The 14,420-nt window shown below is 59.5% G+C and overlaps 1 long non-coding RNA gene across 1 annotated transcript in view; it reads right to left on the bottom strand.

The window, feature by feature from the left end:
* Positions 1–9,089: 9,089 nt before the first annotated feature.
* Positions 9,090–14,420, bottom strand: part of LOC124226355 (uncharacterized) — a 44,070-nt gene continuing 38,739 nt past the window's right edge. The window contains exons 2-3 of the long non-coding RNA XR_006885283.1: positions 13,458–13,593; positions 9,090–11,654 (exon numbers count right to left, since the gene is read on the bottom strand). This is a non-coding gene — a long non-coding RNA (uncharacterized LOC124226355). The remainder of the gene's footprint in view (positions 11,655–13,457; positions 13,594–14,420) is intronic.

The following is a 14,420-nucleotide window of genomic DNA, read 5'->3' as shown; positions in this document are numbered from 1 at the left end:
TCTCCCCCCATCTGGAGGTTTTCCTTCCAGCATGGCGGCCTCAGGAAAGCCAGCCTTCTCACTCTGTGGTTCACAGCCGGGTGTCCTGAGTGTGTCCCGGGAGAGAGCAGGTGGAGGTGAGACCACCTTTTATGACCAAGCTGCAAAGTCATACAGCTTCACCTCCTCTGCACCCCCTGGTCGAAGCAGTCACAAAGGCCCACCCGGGTTCAAGGAGGGTGCCGAGAACCCCCCTCCCCAGGGCCTCAGCACAGTCACAAAGAACCCAGGAACTTCCATCTTTCTACTGTGCTGCCCTTGCTCTGTGCTCGGTTAATTGTCCCATGGTCACAAAATGGCTGCTGCAGATCCGGCATGTTAGGCAAACACAGCAATGTCTAACAGAAGAAAAGGAACCTCTCTTGACCTTGTGTCTCTCTTTTGTCCCCAACATTTTTGTTGAAATATAAGATACATACAAAGAGTGCGTGAATCAGAAGTACACAGAGCACTATACTTCCAAAAGTGAGCACATCCTTGTGGTCAACACCCAGACAACATGATCTGAAGCATCCTGAAGCCCTCTCACCCCTCCCCAGCCACGACCCCACCACTCTCCTCAAAGGTTGCCACTATCCTGAGCTCCATCCCCGCAGCCGAATCTTGGCTGTTTTTGCATTTTCTATGAGCGGAATCATAGAGCAGGCGCTCGTGTGTCTGGCTTTCGTGGCTGACATGGTACTCACGGGCTCCCTCTACACCGGTGACGCAGGTGCAGGCGGCTCGTTCATCGCCATCGTATTGCATCTTGAACCGCACGGTTTACTCACTGTCTTCCCGCTGAGAGACATCCAGGCTGCCTGGGCGACTGTGGAGAGAGCCTTGGTCAGCGCACGAGTGGATGCTCCCTCAGGAAATACGGGTGCTGGGTGCAAAGCGAGGAGCAGAATTGCTGGGCTGGAGGGCAGGCAAAGCTCAGCCTTAGTAGAACCCTCCAAACTGTCTCCAAAGTGGCCGACAACGTCCCTGGCCCCAGGTCCAGGAGCCCCAGCCCAGCCGCGTCCAGGCTCCGGTGTCGTCCAGCCCTCAGCACCCCTCTTCGTTCCTGCCTTCCGGGGTCCAGAACCATCAGCTCCCAGGCGGGCTGTACACACAAGACCTTGTCACCTCCGGGGACCACAGGGGTGCAAATGACACATCAATAAAGGATCTCCAACCTACAGATTTCAAAAGGGGGTTATTTTGTAGGACAATAGAAAGGGTGTTTATTGCAAGACGTTTAGAAAAAACTTACGAGTCCAAAGAAGAAAATAAAAGTCTTCTGTCGGCTCATGGCGGTGCAACCAGCCACTGACCTTTCAGTGTATTTCTTTCCAGTTTGTCTTCCAGGCATTTTTTTTTTGTCGCTAACTTTTATAACATCCTTCCTATATGCCAAGCCCTGGTTTGTAAGCATTTCACATGTATCAATTCATTTAACTTTCAGAAAATCTATTCAAGTGGCTGCTATCATTCTCCTCCCTTTACAGATGAGGAAAATGAGGCCCAGAGAGGTAAAGTGACTTGCCCAACATCACACAGCTGTTCACGGGTAGAGCAAAGACTCACACTCAGCTCTCTCGGCCCAATTTTGCTTTTAGCTACTCAGCGCGCTTCTCTCGGCCTTGTTCTTCCTCGCTGGAGTCAGGGGTGAGAGGGGACAGATGGTGGATTAGCGGTCCTGACTTCAGGGCTCTGCAGCCCCCTCCTCCTGGTCTCCTGGGGTCAGGCCACAAATGGCACCTCCTGGTCGCTGGTCACGTGCCTAACTCAGGGGCTCCAGCCTCAGGACGGTGGTCACAGAGAGCCGGCCCAGCCCCCTTGCTTCCCGGCCGCAGGGCCCCCGCAGAAGCACCTGTCCACGGCCAGGCGCCTCTCTGCCTCCGAAGATAAAGATCTGTTGGCTGCCAAGGGGACTGCTGGGACCCGCCAGGCCATTACTCACCCGGGCGATGAATAGACAGCCAGTCATGCTGCCCGGGGCCGTGTCATGTCCCCTCCCCTCCCGTGCATGCTGGGTCACGGACGCATTCCTGGCGCATCTCGGGCGCCCCAGGGGGTGCTGGCGCCTGGCAGTTCTGGCTCGTGCACACGCAGCGAGCGCCAGCCTCTCCAAGGCCAGGGTCGGGAGCTGCCCACACTGCCCACTCCCCAGGCCACAGCCTCGGGCCGGGCCAGCCTCCGGGGCCCTGGGTTCCTCGTCTGGAAAGTGGGTGTCACGAGACGTGTTTCATCAGCACAAGCTCCATCCAGGCGGGCTGCTCCGCGATGTCACGCGCCACCGAGAAAACGCTCTGCCACTTACGCTCCACCAGCCCCCAGTCGTCAGAAATGTCCGGTCTCAGCGACGGGGAGAGGGGCCCCGAGAGCTGGCGAGCTCGTGCCACCCCAGCCCCGCAGGCTGTGGAGCAGAGGGGTTGAGACGGAAGGCACTCATGGCCGGACTCCACACTGCTGTGCTGTCACGAGCACGTCCTCCTCGACTTTCTCCTATTTTGTGGCAATGGGTGAGAAACTGCTCTCTCCCCGAGGGGCTCACCTCTGGTGGCCCTGTCCTGACCTTCACGGGGAGACATCTTCCCAGAGGCCTCTCCACAGGCTGGGCTCACGGCCATTTTTCCTCCGCCCCCAGGTAGCCGGGGGCACCGCCCCATGGAGACATCCCCGTTCCCTCTGCTGTGATGAAGGGCCGGAGCTGATGGCCACACAGTGTCCCGGGCAGACGTCACTGATGGATCCCAGCTCTCTCTCCGCCGAGCTTGCACACGACCTCAGGACGCTCAGCCTGGACCTCCAGGCGGCCTCGCCCGGTGGCTGGGACCGGGCACAGGATAAAAGCTCCTGGCGGTGCCCAGTCCAGCCCCTGGCCCTCACTGCGTGCCGGGAAAACGGAAGCCCAGTGATGGGAAGGAACCGGAACTCAGGCCCGGCTCCCAGCCCACAGTCTCGCCTCAAAGGCATGGCGACGGGGGAGGACCCAACAGGTGTCTGGTCACAGGAATTAAACAAACAAAACCGAAGAGAGAAGCAAGGGCGTTTTAGCTGCACTGGTGAAAGCTGGGTTGGGCGTGAGGGAAAAACTCACCACTCCAAGGGCGGCTAGACGTTTAGAAAAGTCGCTCAGGGAGTTTCCAGTGTCTTTCCTTGCAGGACTTTAAAAATAGTCCCAAAAAGAAAATCGTCCCGATTAAGCGCCATGTGCCCAGGAGGCGCCCACAGGGCTCCGGGTTCGTCATTCGTCGGTATCAAGAGTTTGCTGAGCATCAGCTACGGGCCAGGCAGACACTGGCCGTTGATTAAGCAGCAAACATGGCGGCCAGAACCCGCGCCTCCGTCTCCGTCCGAGCTCCGTGCCCGTGTGCCGCGGGGAGGCCCAGCCTGCGGGCTGGACGCGGCTCCGTCACAGCCGGTGGATTCGTTTCCCACGCAGAGAAACCAAAGAGCTGAAACCTGACGGCTGAAGCCAGCAATAAATAAGCAGTGACGATCTCACGCGGCTTCTGCGGGTCAGGGATCCAGAGCGGCTGCACCCGGGGCTCTGCTTTTGGGTCTCGCGAGGATGTCAGCCAGGCCGCAACAGCAACAGACCCCAGACCGGGTGGCTTAGCAGAAATGTGTTGTTTCACGGTTCCAGAGGCTGGAAGTCGGAGGTCGGGGGCAGCAGGCTGCTTTCTCCTGAGTCCTCTCTCGTTGACCTGCAGACAGCCGCACCCTCCCCATGTCCTCCGCGGTCTTCCCTCTGCGGGCATCCCTGCTCTCTCTTCCTTGTCTTCTGAGGACACCGGTCCTACTGGATCAGGGCCCACCCTAACAGCCCCATTTTAACTCTTGCCTCTTTAGAGGCCCTGTCTCCAAAGCAGCCACATTCCCAGGAACTGGGGTCAGGGCTCCAACGCAGGAATTTGAGGCGACCCAAGTCACCCCACAACAGCAACCTCAGATCCTCACGGGCTGTTGGTGGGCAGCCCAGATCGCTGCTCCCAGCTCTGCAGGGAGTGGCCCCAGCACTGCCCGCTCCCCCGGGGAAGCTGCAGCCCCAAAGGGGTCAAACCTCATCTCACCAACCTTTAGATCTGAATGCTTTTCACACAGGGTGCAGCCCGAGTCAGTCAGTAATTCAATCAACAAACATTCACACTCCTGAGTGCCCAAGAGCTGGGGAGGCCAAGGCAAAAACCGGGGAGTCACAGCCTTTGAGGAGCTCACGGTTCTTCAGGTGGGACAGAAAAGCAAGTGTCCCAGCCCCGGGTGGAGCAACGATATTTAAAAACACAGTCGCTTCTCCCGGAGCACCCGCTGTGCACCAGGCTCCGTGCCAGGCTCTTCACACAGACGAACTCACTGAACCCTGGGGAGGTGCTGTTGTCACTCCCACTTCACAGACGAGGAAACTGAGGCACAGAGGATGAGTCCCCCGCTTCAGGTCCTGTCGCAAAGAGTCGGGTCTCCAGGCCACGTGCGCAGCTCCCGATCCCAAGATCCCCACAGGCTGAGGCTGCGACGGGGGCTCTCAGTGAGCGGGGAAGCCACGACCACGGCTCACGCCAGCAGATCGGCAACAGTTACAGAGCCACAGCGGGTGCTGACGACGATGGGAGCCGCGGGGTCCTCATGCACGCCGTGGGTGCAGGCGCTGCCGAGGGCCACCTCCTGCCCGGGTGCTGGGCGGAACTGTGTGCTCCGTCCCAGGAGGGGAGGGGGCCCAGCATGCTTGGAGCATCTATTTATGGAGCACCTACTATGTGCCGGACCTGAGGCTACACTGTCAGGGCCACGGAGAGCAAGACACGTGACCTCTGTCCCCAGGGGCTCGCGGACAAGCGGGAAAGGTGGAGATGAAACGGGCGGTTGCCACACGGGGCAGCACCTGGCTCCAGGAAGGCGCCGGAACAGGGAGACCCACACGAAGGGATTGGGGAGTGACCGCCGTCTGCACTCCTCTCTCCTACACACCCGAGGCCGCGCTCTCCGCGCTTTAACTCCCTCACTCCGTCGTCTGAGCAATGCCAGGAGGTCGGTGCTGTTTCTGTCCCCATTTCACAGATGGTGAAACTGAGGCACAAGCTTCAGGAACTCGCCCAAGGTTACAGTTCCAGCGGCAGAGCTGGGATTCGAACCCAGGTGGTCTGACTCCACAAGCCCCTAAGCCTGACTCCGGTCTGCACCCAGAGGGACTGGTTTTCAAGATGAGTCCTGAAAGATGAGCAGGGTTAATCATGGCTTTCCCCAGGAGAGCAGGGAACAGCATTTTCACCAGAGGGACCAGCGTGTGCTAACGTTCCAGCTGGAAAGCAGCTGGGGTGTGGGAGGGGCTGAAGGCTGGGGCACAGTGAGGGGGGCCAGAGTGGCACAGAGGGGTCCCCGCTGAGCCCCAGGGGCCAGGTGCGGGCTTCGGACCTGCCCTCGACCTCAGCTTCATCACAAGCAATTCTATTGCTCTCTGCCGCGTGTGGCGAGAGCTCCGCGGTTGCGAGGGGATGGACTGGAATTACGAGCGGTCAGTCTTTCTGCACTGAATCCTTTCTCCTTCATCCAAGTTCAAGGAGAGTCTCCAAACCACAGAGCCCAAGAACGGGGCCGCTACGACACCAACACAAGCAGTCGCGCTTGCCCGTTCCATGCAGACCCCTTGTTGTGTCCCGGCCTGCTGCGGCGTGTGCTGGGCGCTTCCACGGCCCCCAGGGCCTCCGCCCCCTCCCCAGGGCCCACGGAGGGCACCCGGCCTCCCAGAAGCGGCGTCTGCCTCGCCCACCCCGGCTGCGCCGGCAGGGAGCAGCCATCCCACGCCCCCACCCGAGCTGCACGCGCCCAGGAGACACAGCGGCTGCGAGCGAGCGAGGCGGTGGAGACGGTGCTGTTTAGCGAAAGTGTCATTTCATCACTCGCTGCCTTTGAAACCTGCTGGGGGAACAGAGACGGGAGAAAAGAGGACGCCCCCAGAAACACACGCCCCAGGGATGGGGCGCGCTGGGTGGGCGTGTGAGCGGCAAGCACACGCCCACACACACACACTCACACGCATACACGTCGCATTCTCATGTGACTGGCTCCTGGTGCCAACACGCTCTCCTCCCCAGTGTCGTGGCGGAGAGCTGGGACTCGGGAGCCGGGCGGTCCCGGGTTCAAATCCTGGCTCTGCCACTTGTTAGCTGAGTGTCCTCAAGCAAGGAACTCGCCCTCTCTGAGCCCCCTAGGCCCCAGTCATAAATGTAGGTGGTTACTTGCAATGACGTCACGCTGTTCCTCGTCGCTCCGTGTCTGCTGGGCTGGCCCGCGCCAGCACCATGAGCAGACCCCGACCCTCGGGCCCCTGGTTGGGGCTGACCAGTGGGCAGCACCAGAACAGAAGGGAGCGTGGAGGAGAGTGGGGGTACTTATGCCCCCGGCTCCCAGCCTGCAGGGTGAGGTCTGGTGGTGGCCGTGTCCCTCTCCTGAAGGCCCCACATCCCCCCCGCGCAGCCCTTTCTTAAGCCTTCCGACATCGCAGTCTCCCGTCATCCTACGGCTCCGGACGTCAGGCGTCTGCAGTGGGTCCCGCTGGGCTGGAGCCGAGCTGTCGGCTGAGCTCTGATCCTCCTGGAGGCTCCAGGGGAGACGCCTTCGCTCACCTTTTCCTAAACGCCGCCCAGAGCCTCGGCTCGGGGCCCTGCCTCCGTCTTCAGAGCTCTCTGACCCTCAGCTCCCGCCTCCCTCTTCCCCTCCTCGAGCCCAGCCCATGAGCCAAGACAACCTTGCCAGTTCCGGGGCGGCCGACCGGCAGCCTCGATTCCACCCCCGGCCTGTGCTCCCCTCGGCCATGTGGCCCCACAGGGTCAGGTGCCGGGAACTAGGGTGTGGCCATCTCTGCAGTTCTGCCTGCCTGCTGTCTGACTGGCGCGCTGCCCGTCCCTCCGCTCAGGCCTAGGGGCAGGAGGGGAACCCTGTGATGCTGGCCTCACCTCCTGCAGCTCCCTCAGCCCCGTCCACCCCTCTGGACATCATCCCTGCTCTTCCTCTCCCCAGGACCCCCGCTGGAGCTTCCCTGGCAGGGACCTGACGAGCGCCTCTTAGAACTGTCTGCGGAATAAATGAGATGTCCCACGTGCCTGTAACACCCAGCTCGTGGCAAGTGCTCAGCATTCTTTATCATCATCCTTTTTTATTTCCCTTACTAGATCCAGAACCCCACGACTGTGAGAACTACCTATTTTTGTCTCATTTTCACTAGCCCAGCTGCTGACAAAGAATATGTGATCAATTATTCGTTTAACAAACATTTATTGAGCACCGAGTAGACCCTGGATAGACGGAGACAGAGTGAGAAAATTTGACCCCAACTTGCCTTCAGGAAGCTTCTGGTCTAGCGAGGGAGACAGCAGCACGCCAGTCATCAGAGAAACACGATTACCAGACCCACAGCCCCTCCCTGATACTCACGGAACGTCTCCTCCCGGCCGTCACCGCGCCAGGCTGGTCAGAGTCCTGAGGTGGGCGACTCACGACTCCTCCTCGTGTCTCTGACTCTTAGAGTGGGGACGGGGAGGGCGAGCTCTGGAATCTGCTTACGTCGTAATCCCTATTTTGTTAACCCCGCGTATGAACACGAGCAAGAGGAAAAAGTTACCTTTTATACTCTTTTAAACAACTTTTTAAATAAATTTTGAACCTCCGTAGAAAATAAAAAGCGTGAGCTTCCCGTCGCTGCTGTCACAGATTGCCATAAATTTAGCGGCTTCAACAACACGGATTTATTCTCCTCCAGGCTGGAGGTCGGCAGTCCTAAACCGGCTTCCACATTGGAGGAGGCCCCGGCAGGGCTGTGCCCTCTGAGGCCCTGGAGGGGACCGGCTCGGCCTTTCCCGCCGGGAGGCCACCTGCGTCCCGTGTCGAGTGACCCTCCGCGTGTCCCTCCAGCGTCCTGCTCCCATCATCTCAGCCGCTCCTTCCTCTCCCACAGTCAGCTCTCTCCACCCCCTCTCGCCAGGACACTTGCAGCCACGTGTAGGCCTGGCCCTGGCCACCCAGGACGACGCCCCGTCTCAGGAGCCTGTGGCCACGTCAGGCTCCGGGGATCAGCATGGGGACATCTCCTGGGGCCACGATCCTGCCTCCCGCGTCTTCTGTGGCCCCTCCGAGCCGACGCAGGCGGGCTCGCTGCATCCTCTCCAGCCTGGCGGGCACGTGCAGAGCCGCCGCCGGCCGAGGCCCGGCGCTCAGCACAGGAGCAGGGACTCGGAGCTCGGTGTTCCCGGGGGCTGGGAGAGGGCAGCCGGGGCTCCGAGAGCTAGGGGGGACTGAGCCTTCCCGCGGCCACAACTCCCCGCTGGAGGCACTGCCACGGCCCCAGGCCCCCCAGTTCGAGAGGCTGGTGCAACACCGACCGACGTGACACCAAAGCCGAGATCTGGGGACAAAGGGGGCATAGAAGCAGAGGGCAGCAGGCAGTGGGCGAAAGGAAGTCAAGTGTCAGGATTTCAGGTCCTGGTCATGGGCGGTCTCACGGGTGCCTGAAAGGACCCGCTTAAAACTTAACAGTTTCCTTAAGTTTTCCGCCTCCGGTTCCACAGCCTCCTCTTAGGTTATCTTCCGACGGCCCCTGCGGACCCTCCCTGCTCTGTGTACCAGGAGGCTGACGCTGTGGACTACATTACCCAGGCTCCCTTGCACTCCAGCTCCCTGCTGGGTTCAGCCAATGGGAGGCCCGGACTGGAGACTGGAGGGCGGGAGGAGAGAGAGGCTGGGGTGTTTCCCCCACCCCCATCCCCGCCTCCGCATGATGGACAGGGATTGGCTCTTCCGCCGGAGCTCCCTCCTGTCTGCTGCTCCCCCCACAGCTCCAGCTCCTCCAGCTTCCCGTAGCTGCTCCCTCCCCACCCCTTCGGGCCTGAGGGTGGTGACAGCGGCCTGCCTGGCCAGCCCTGGGCTGCCCGTTTCTTCTGGGTGTCACTACCTACCCCCGGCCTCCCCCTTTACAAACTGTCCCTTCAGGAACCTCTCCCAGTTATCCCACCAGAGAGCGGGGCCTCAGACAGAGCCTCTGACGATGATACTTGTAAATCCCAGGTTTAAAGAGGCAATTACAATGTCTGAATGCACATTAAGATAAAATATTAATTATTAAAGCAAAATATACAGTTGGTGTTCTACTTAAAATCATCTCTTATACATCAGTGGTCCCCATGGCCCACTGGGACGTCACCATGGGAACCCTCCTTTACAAGACGACACAGAGCACGTTTGGCCCAACCATGGGGCCTGGATGATGACACGGAGCGGGATGCAGCCTGCCGGGGTCGCCCAGCACAAGGGACGTGGAGTGGGAAGAGCGTGGGGGAGGGGGAGTCAGCATAAGTAGTGTGGGTACCACGTAAAATGTGACATTCTGTCATTTCAAATGCGAAACCTACCATTTTTGTAAAAAACTACCTGGACGCTGCTGTGACACCTGCTGTTCGGGATCCTTCCTTGAACCTGACAGCCCGACCACAGCGGCTGCGTCTCCTCGGCTGCCAACACGGCACCCAGAACCAGGCGGCTTACAGCAACAGAGGTTCATTCTCTCTGCGGCCTGAAATGCGGGTGTGGCGGCCGCACTCCCTGAGGGCTCGGCCCTTCCTGCAGCCGGCCAGGCACTCCCTGGCTTGTAGACACATCACTCCAGTCACACAGTGTGGTCCCTCTGTGTCTTTCCATCACCTTCCCTCTGCGTGTGTCTCTGTGTCTGAATTTCCCTTTTTTCTAGAGACTCCACTCATTGTGATTAGGACCCACCCTAGAAACGTCATCTTAACTCTGTCACCTCTGTAAAGACCTGTTTCCACAGAAGGTCACCTTCTGAGACCCTGGGGGTTAGGACTTCCCATCTTTTTTGGAGAAGGGACACCACTCAACTCACAACAGTGGCTCAATTGCAAAAACATGGAAATTATTGGTCTAGCTAACAATGAAAAAACCAGCAGTGTATCTTCAGGCGAGGCTTGATCCAGGGCCCAGCACTGTCATGATGCCATCTCTGGCCCCCTGCCCCCGTCTCTCCGCGTGGCTTGCCTCTGTTCGCCTCATCCTTAAGCAGGCTCTCTCCACGTGAGGCCCCAGGCAGCTCCAGGTTCCGGTTCCACCCGCTGAGCCATAAGAGCAGAAAGCATTCTTCTTTCTCAGTACTTCCAGCAAATTCCTCAGGCTGACCCTCCCTGACCTTGCTTGGGTCACGTGCCCACCTCTGGACAAATCGCTGAAGTCGGGGGTGGGACCGTACTGATAGGCAGGCCGGGTCACCTGCCCATGTGCAGAGGAAGGAAGGGGGGAGGCGCCTCCTGGCAAACCTCAGGGCCCGGGGGTAACGGGGGAGGGGGGTCCCCGGGGGAAACCGGTGTGGTGACCAGAAACAGGGAGCCTGGGAGCTGGCCAGCCGAGCAACGGGTACCGCCAGCAGCCTGGAAACAATTGGGGGGGACGTGCACTGGTGACGAGCAGGGGTCAGGGACGAGCAGAGCTTCAAGGCCGAGCGGAGAGCTGGTTTCGCGCTGCCGGAATCTTCTTGAGAATGGCTGTCTCTGTTCGCACTCCGGGGTGCGGGCTCGGAGGGAGGTGGGCGGGAGGAGGGCCTGTCCCAGGTCTGCGAGGGTGTCCCCGAGGGCCCAAGTCCTGGAATGGAGGAGAGGGAATCAGGAGGGGCGGGGGGAGGGCAGCCTACTGGCCCCCCAGGGTCTGGGGTGCAGCGGCCTCTCAGGGCGTCCCGGCCGAGTGTGGGGTCTCACACCCGCCCTCATCAGTGTCCCGGGTTTCTCCACCTGGACGTGTGGACATTTGGGGCCAGACTGTCCTTGGTTGGGGCCGTCCTGTGCTCTGTAGGATGCCAGCGTGTCCCTGGCCTCCACCCACGCGATGCCAGCCTCGCGCGCCCCCCAATCTTGATGACTGAAAGTGTCTCCGGCCAGCGCAGGGTGTCCCCTCGCGTCAAAATCGCCCTGGTGCCGACCTCTGGGTCCCCGACGAGGGGACAGGACCGTGCTGACCCTGAGGGGGTGGCTCTGCGGCTGTGGCTGGCCCGCAGGGGCTGACAGTGGGCCGCTGGGCACGGAGCTCCCCAGGCTGGGCCCTTCCTCGGGGGGTCGGACACACAGCCGTGCCCCCGCCCTAACAAGTGGGTCTTTTGTCATCAGAAAGACCCTTAATGGAGGGACGTAAAACAGCGTCAAACACCATCTTCCAACATGCAGCTTCAGAGCAAAATCAGTCTCATGTCGTCCGCCCCCCATGCCAGCGGCTCTTGGCCTCCTGCCCCCACGGGGCTACGCCAGCTGCAGCTGCGGCTTCCACGGCTCCAGGGCCGCCCTGCGGTTTTGCCCGGTTAGGGATCCCCTCCCCTAGCGACAGCCTTGGGTCTGTGAAGGTGGTGGCTTGGTCCCACCCCCACCTCCGAGTGGACATGGCTTAGTTAGGCCAAGCCTGGGACTCCCGACCCCCGTCGTTCACAACTGGCCCAGGAGGGTCAAGTGAAGAGTGCTAGCGAGCAGGGGAGTGTGCTGGCAGCTTCGGGGAACTTTCCTCGTCCTTACACACGGCCGTGAGGAAAGGATATTCACTCTGCTCCCATTGGGTATTGTGACAGGATGCCTGGCTCGACAGCAGCCATTTTGCACCATGAGGGGATGAGCCTAGAGATGGCAGAGCACAGAAATGGAAAGAGCTCAGTAGGCTGCTGGATCCGCCCGCCCTGACGCCACCATCTGTGTCTCCCTGTGCTGCGACTAACCAGGCCGCCCCCAGAGAAGCCATTTTGGATTAGGGCCTCTTATCTGTAGCCTCTTGATTTGCTTGGGACAGTCCCAGAGCAAGGAAACCTCTGTCCCTTTGTTTCCCCAATGTTCCCCAGGCTTATCTGAGCAGAAAAACATAAAAAGAACATTTTAAATAAAATCTTTTGATTTTTCTCAGAGGACAATTAGCAAACGTAGCAAAAGCTGAGACACCCGGCTGTGGTGGGTTCAAACCCTGTCCCCTTACTGACCAGGAGTGTGACCTTGGATGAGCCCTCCCCGGCACCCCCCAGGAAGGCTTCAGGCCGGGGCTGATAATTATCTTCTAAATGTCCACCCTCCCCTCCTTCTTTAGCCACAGCATCAAAGTTTTTAGCTGGGTGACATTCCCCAGCCTCCCCTACAGTTGGCTGTGGCTGTGTGGCTAAATCTTGCCAGTGAGATGAAGGCAAAACTGTGTGGTGGAACTTCCAGGAAGGCCCCATAAATGAGGACGATTCAGTTAAAAGATGGTTTCTTTCCTTCCTGCTGTCTGGAATGCAGATGTGATGGCTGGAGCTCCAGAAGCCATCTTGGACTATGAGGTAACGTTGGGGATAAAGTCACACACTAAGACTGGGAGAAGCCCAGAGCCTGATGCGTAACAAGTGCTGAATAAACGGGGGCTGTGATTTATCATTACTGTCTCCAGGCCCCAGGTTTCCCCCAGGTTATTCTATTGCCAGCCCTCAGGGTCTAGTGGTTAAGATCGGGCGCTCTTGCCGCCATGGCCTGGGTCCATGTCCCAGTCAAGGAACCACACCACCATCTGTGGGTTGTCATACAGTGGTGGCTGTGTGTCACTGTGACACTGAAAGCTATGCCTCGAGTATGTCAAACACTAGCAGGTCACCCACAGTGGACAGGTTTCAGCAGAGCTTCCAGACTCAGACAGACTAGGAAGAAGGACCTGGCCACTGACTTCTCAAGAAACTGGCCATGAAAACCCTGTGAATGGCAGTGGAGCATCGTCTGATATAGGACTGGAAGGGGAGGGGATGGTGCAAAAGGACTGGGCAGGGTTCCACTCTGCTCACACAGGGGCGCTAGGAGTTGGAATCCACTCGACAGCGCTAACGACACTTTCTGCAGAACATGAGAAGCTTCTCAAAAAAATTGATCTTGGGGCTGGCCTAGTGGTGCAGCGGTTAAGTTCACACGTTCCGCTTTGGCGGCCCAGGGTTTGCAGGTTCAGATCCCGGGTGCAGACACGGCACCACTTGGCACGCCATGCTGTGGTAGGCATCCCATGTATAAAATAGAGGAAGATGGGCATGGATGTTAACTCAGGGCCACTCCTCCTCAAAAAAAAAAAAAATTGATCTTGTGATACAGTTGGGATACGTCTCTTACAGACACATAACGTATATTTGATTATTAAAGGCCCTGATAAGTCCTGTACTCTCTCTGTTTAGCCCTGCACCCCCCAGGGTGATTTGGGCACTAACGCCCCCTCCCCATTATTTTGTCTTCTGATAACACCTACTCCCCTTCCCCTGGACGCCTCCAGGAGACCCCGAGAAGGCCCAGCGTCTCTCAGACTTTTCTGCGCACACCAGGCCCCTGGGGAGCTTGTGAGAAGGGAGACCCTGGTGCGCTGGTTTCCAGTGGAGCCTGATTCTGCACATCAGCAGCCTGGCGGCACATCTTTGTTTTCCTCACCTCTCAGGCAGCCAGGGGTCAGGGGGCCGAGACGGGCTGCAGCCTGGCAAGGTCAGGTCCAAACGCCGCCTCACTCTTGGAGCTGTGGGACTCCGGACAAGTTGCTGCGCCTCTCTGACCCTTCCTTAGACAGCAGCTGTGAAGGTCAAGGAGAGACAGCGTGAGCCAAGTCCCAGCTAAACTCACTTTCACACACAGATGAGGAAACAGGTTCAGAGAGGTTAGGCAACTTGCCCAAGGTCACACAGCCAGGAAGCAGCAGATCTAACTCCAGATAAACTGCCTCGGTTTCCTCAGCAGGGTGTGTAGCGAGGACCGGGGATCAGGCCAGCATGTCAGGGACTTCCAGGGGCGTGTTGCTGTCAACGGCCATTTTTGTGCTGTCAGCCACCAGAGGATCTTGGGTGCAGCAAGGGAAGGCTCCACCGGGTCTGATGGTCTGAGGATTGCGCTCCGGCAGGAGGCCGCAGGGCCCCGGGTCAACCTGCCAGCCCCTCTGGCCTCTGGCCCCACAAGGCGCACAGGCCCCTTCCTCCCGCCCGGCCGTGTCCCCATCTGCGGGTGAATCATCGAGTTAAAATCCGGGAGGAGCAGATGAGCTCATCCTGCAGCCGGAGCCAGCCGTGCCTGCTCCTGCCCGCCCGTGGCCGCCTGGCCCTCCCCGTGCCCACAGCGCCGGCCCTGACGGGGCACTCCGGGCCGTGTTCAAACCCCCTTCCCTCCACTACCCCTGACCTGGGAGGGCATGAGGGGGCCGCGAGGGGGAGCGACGAGGCCGCACTGACGTGCTCCAGACGCCCCAGGCGCAGCACCGGCAGCCCTCCGCCCTGAGCAAGCACGGGACACGCGGGGTCCCGTCATCTCTCTTCCTGCGGGGTCTTGGCCTGTCTGCCCGCCTCGTCCCTGGACACTCGCGCTGTCTCTGTGACGGTGGAGCAGGGACGCCGTGTCTCAGTGTCTGTG

The sequence above is a fragment of the Equus quagga genome, chromosome 15 (genome assembly GCF_021613505.1).
Source record: "Equus quagga isolate Etosha38 chromosome 15, UCLA_HA_Equagga_1.0, whole genome shotgun sequence".
Lineage (NCBI taxonomy): Eukaryota > Metazoa > Chordata > Mammalia > Perissodactyla > Equidae > Equus > Equus quagga.
Note: the sequence above shows the minus strand (reverse complement) of the source record. Positions and strands in the feature narration are given on the sequence as shown.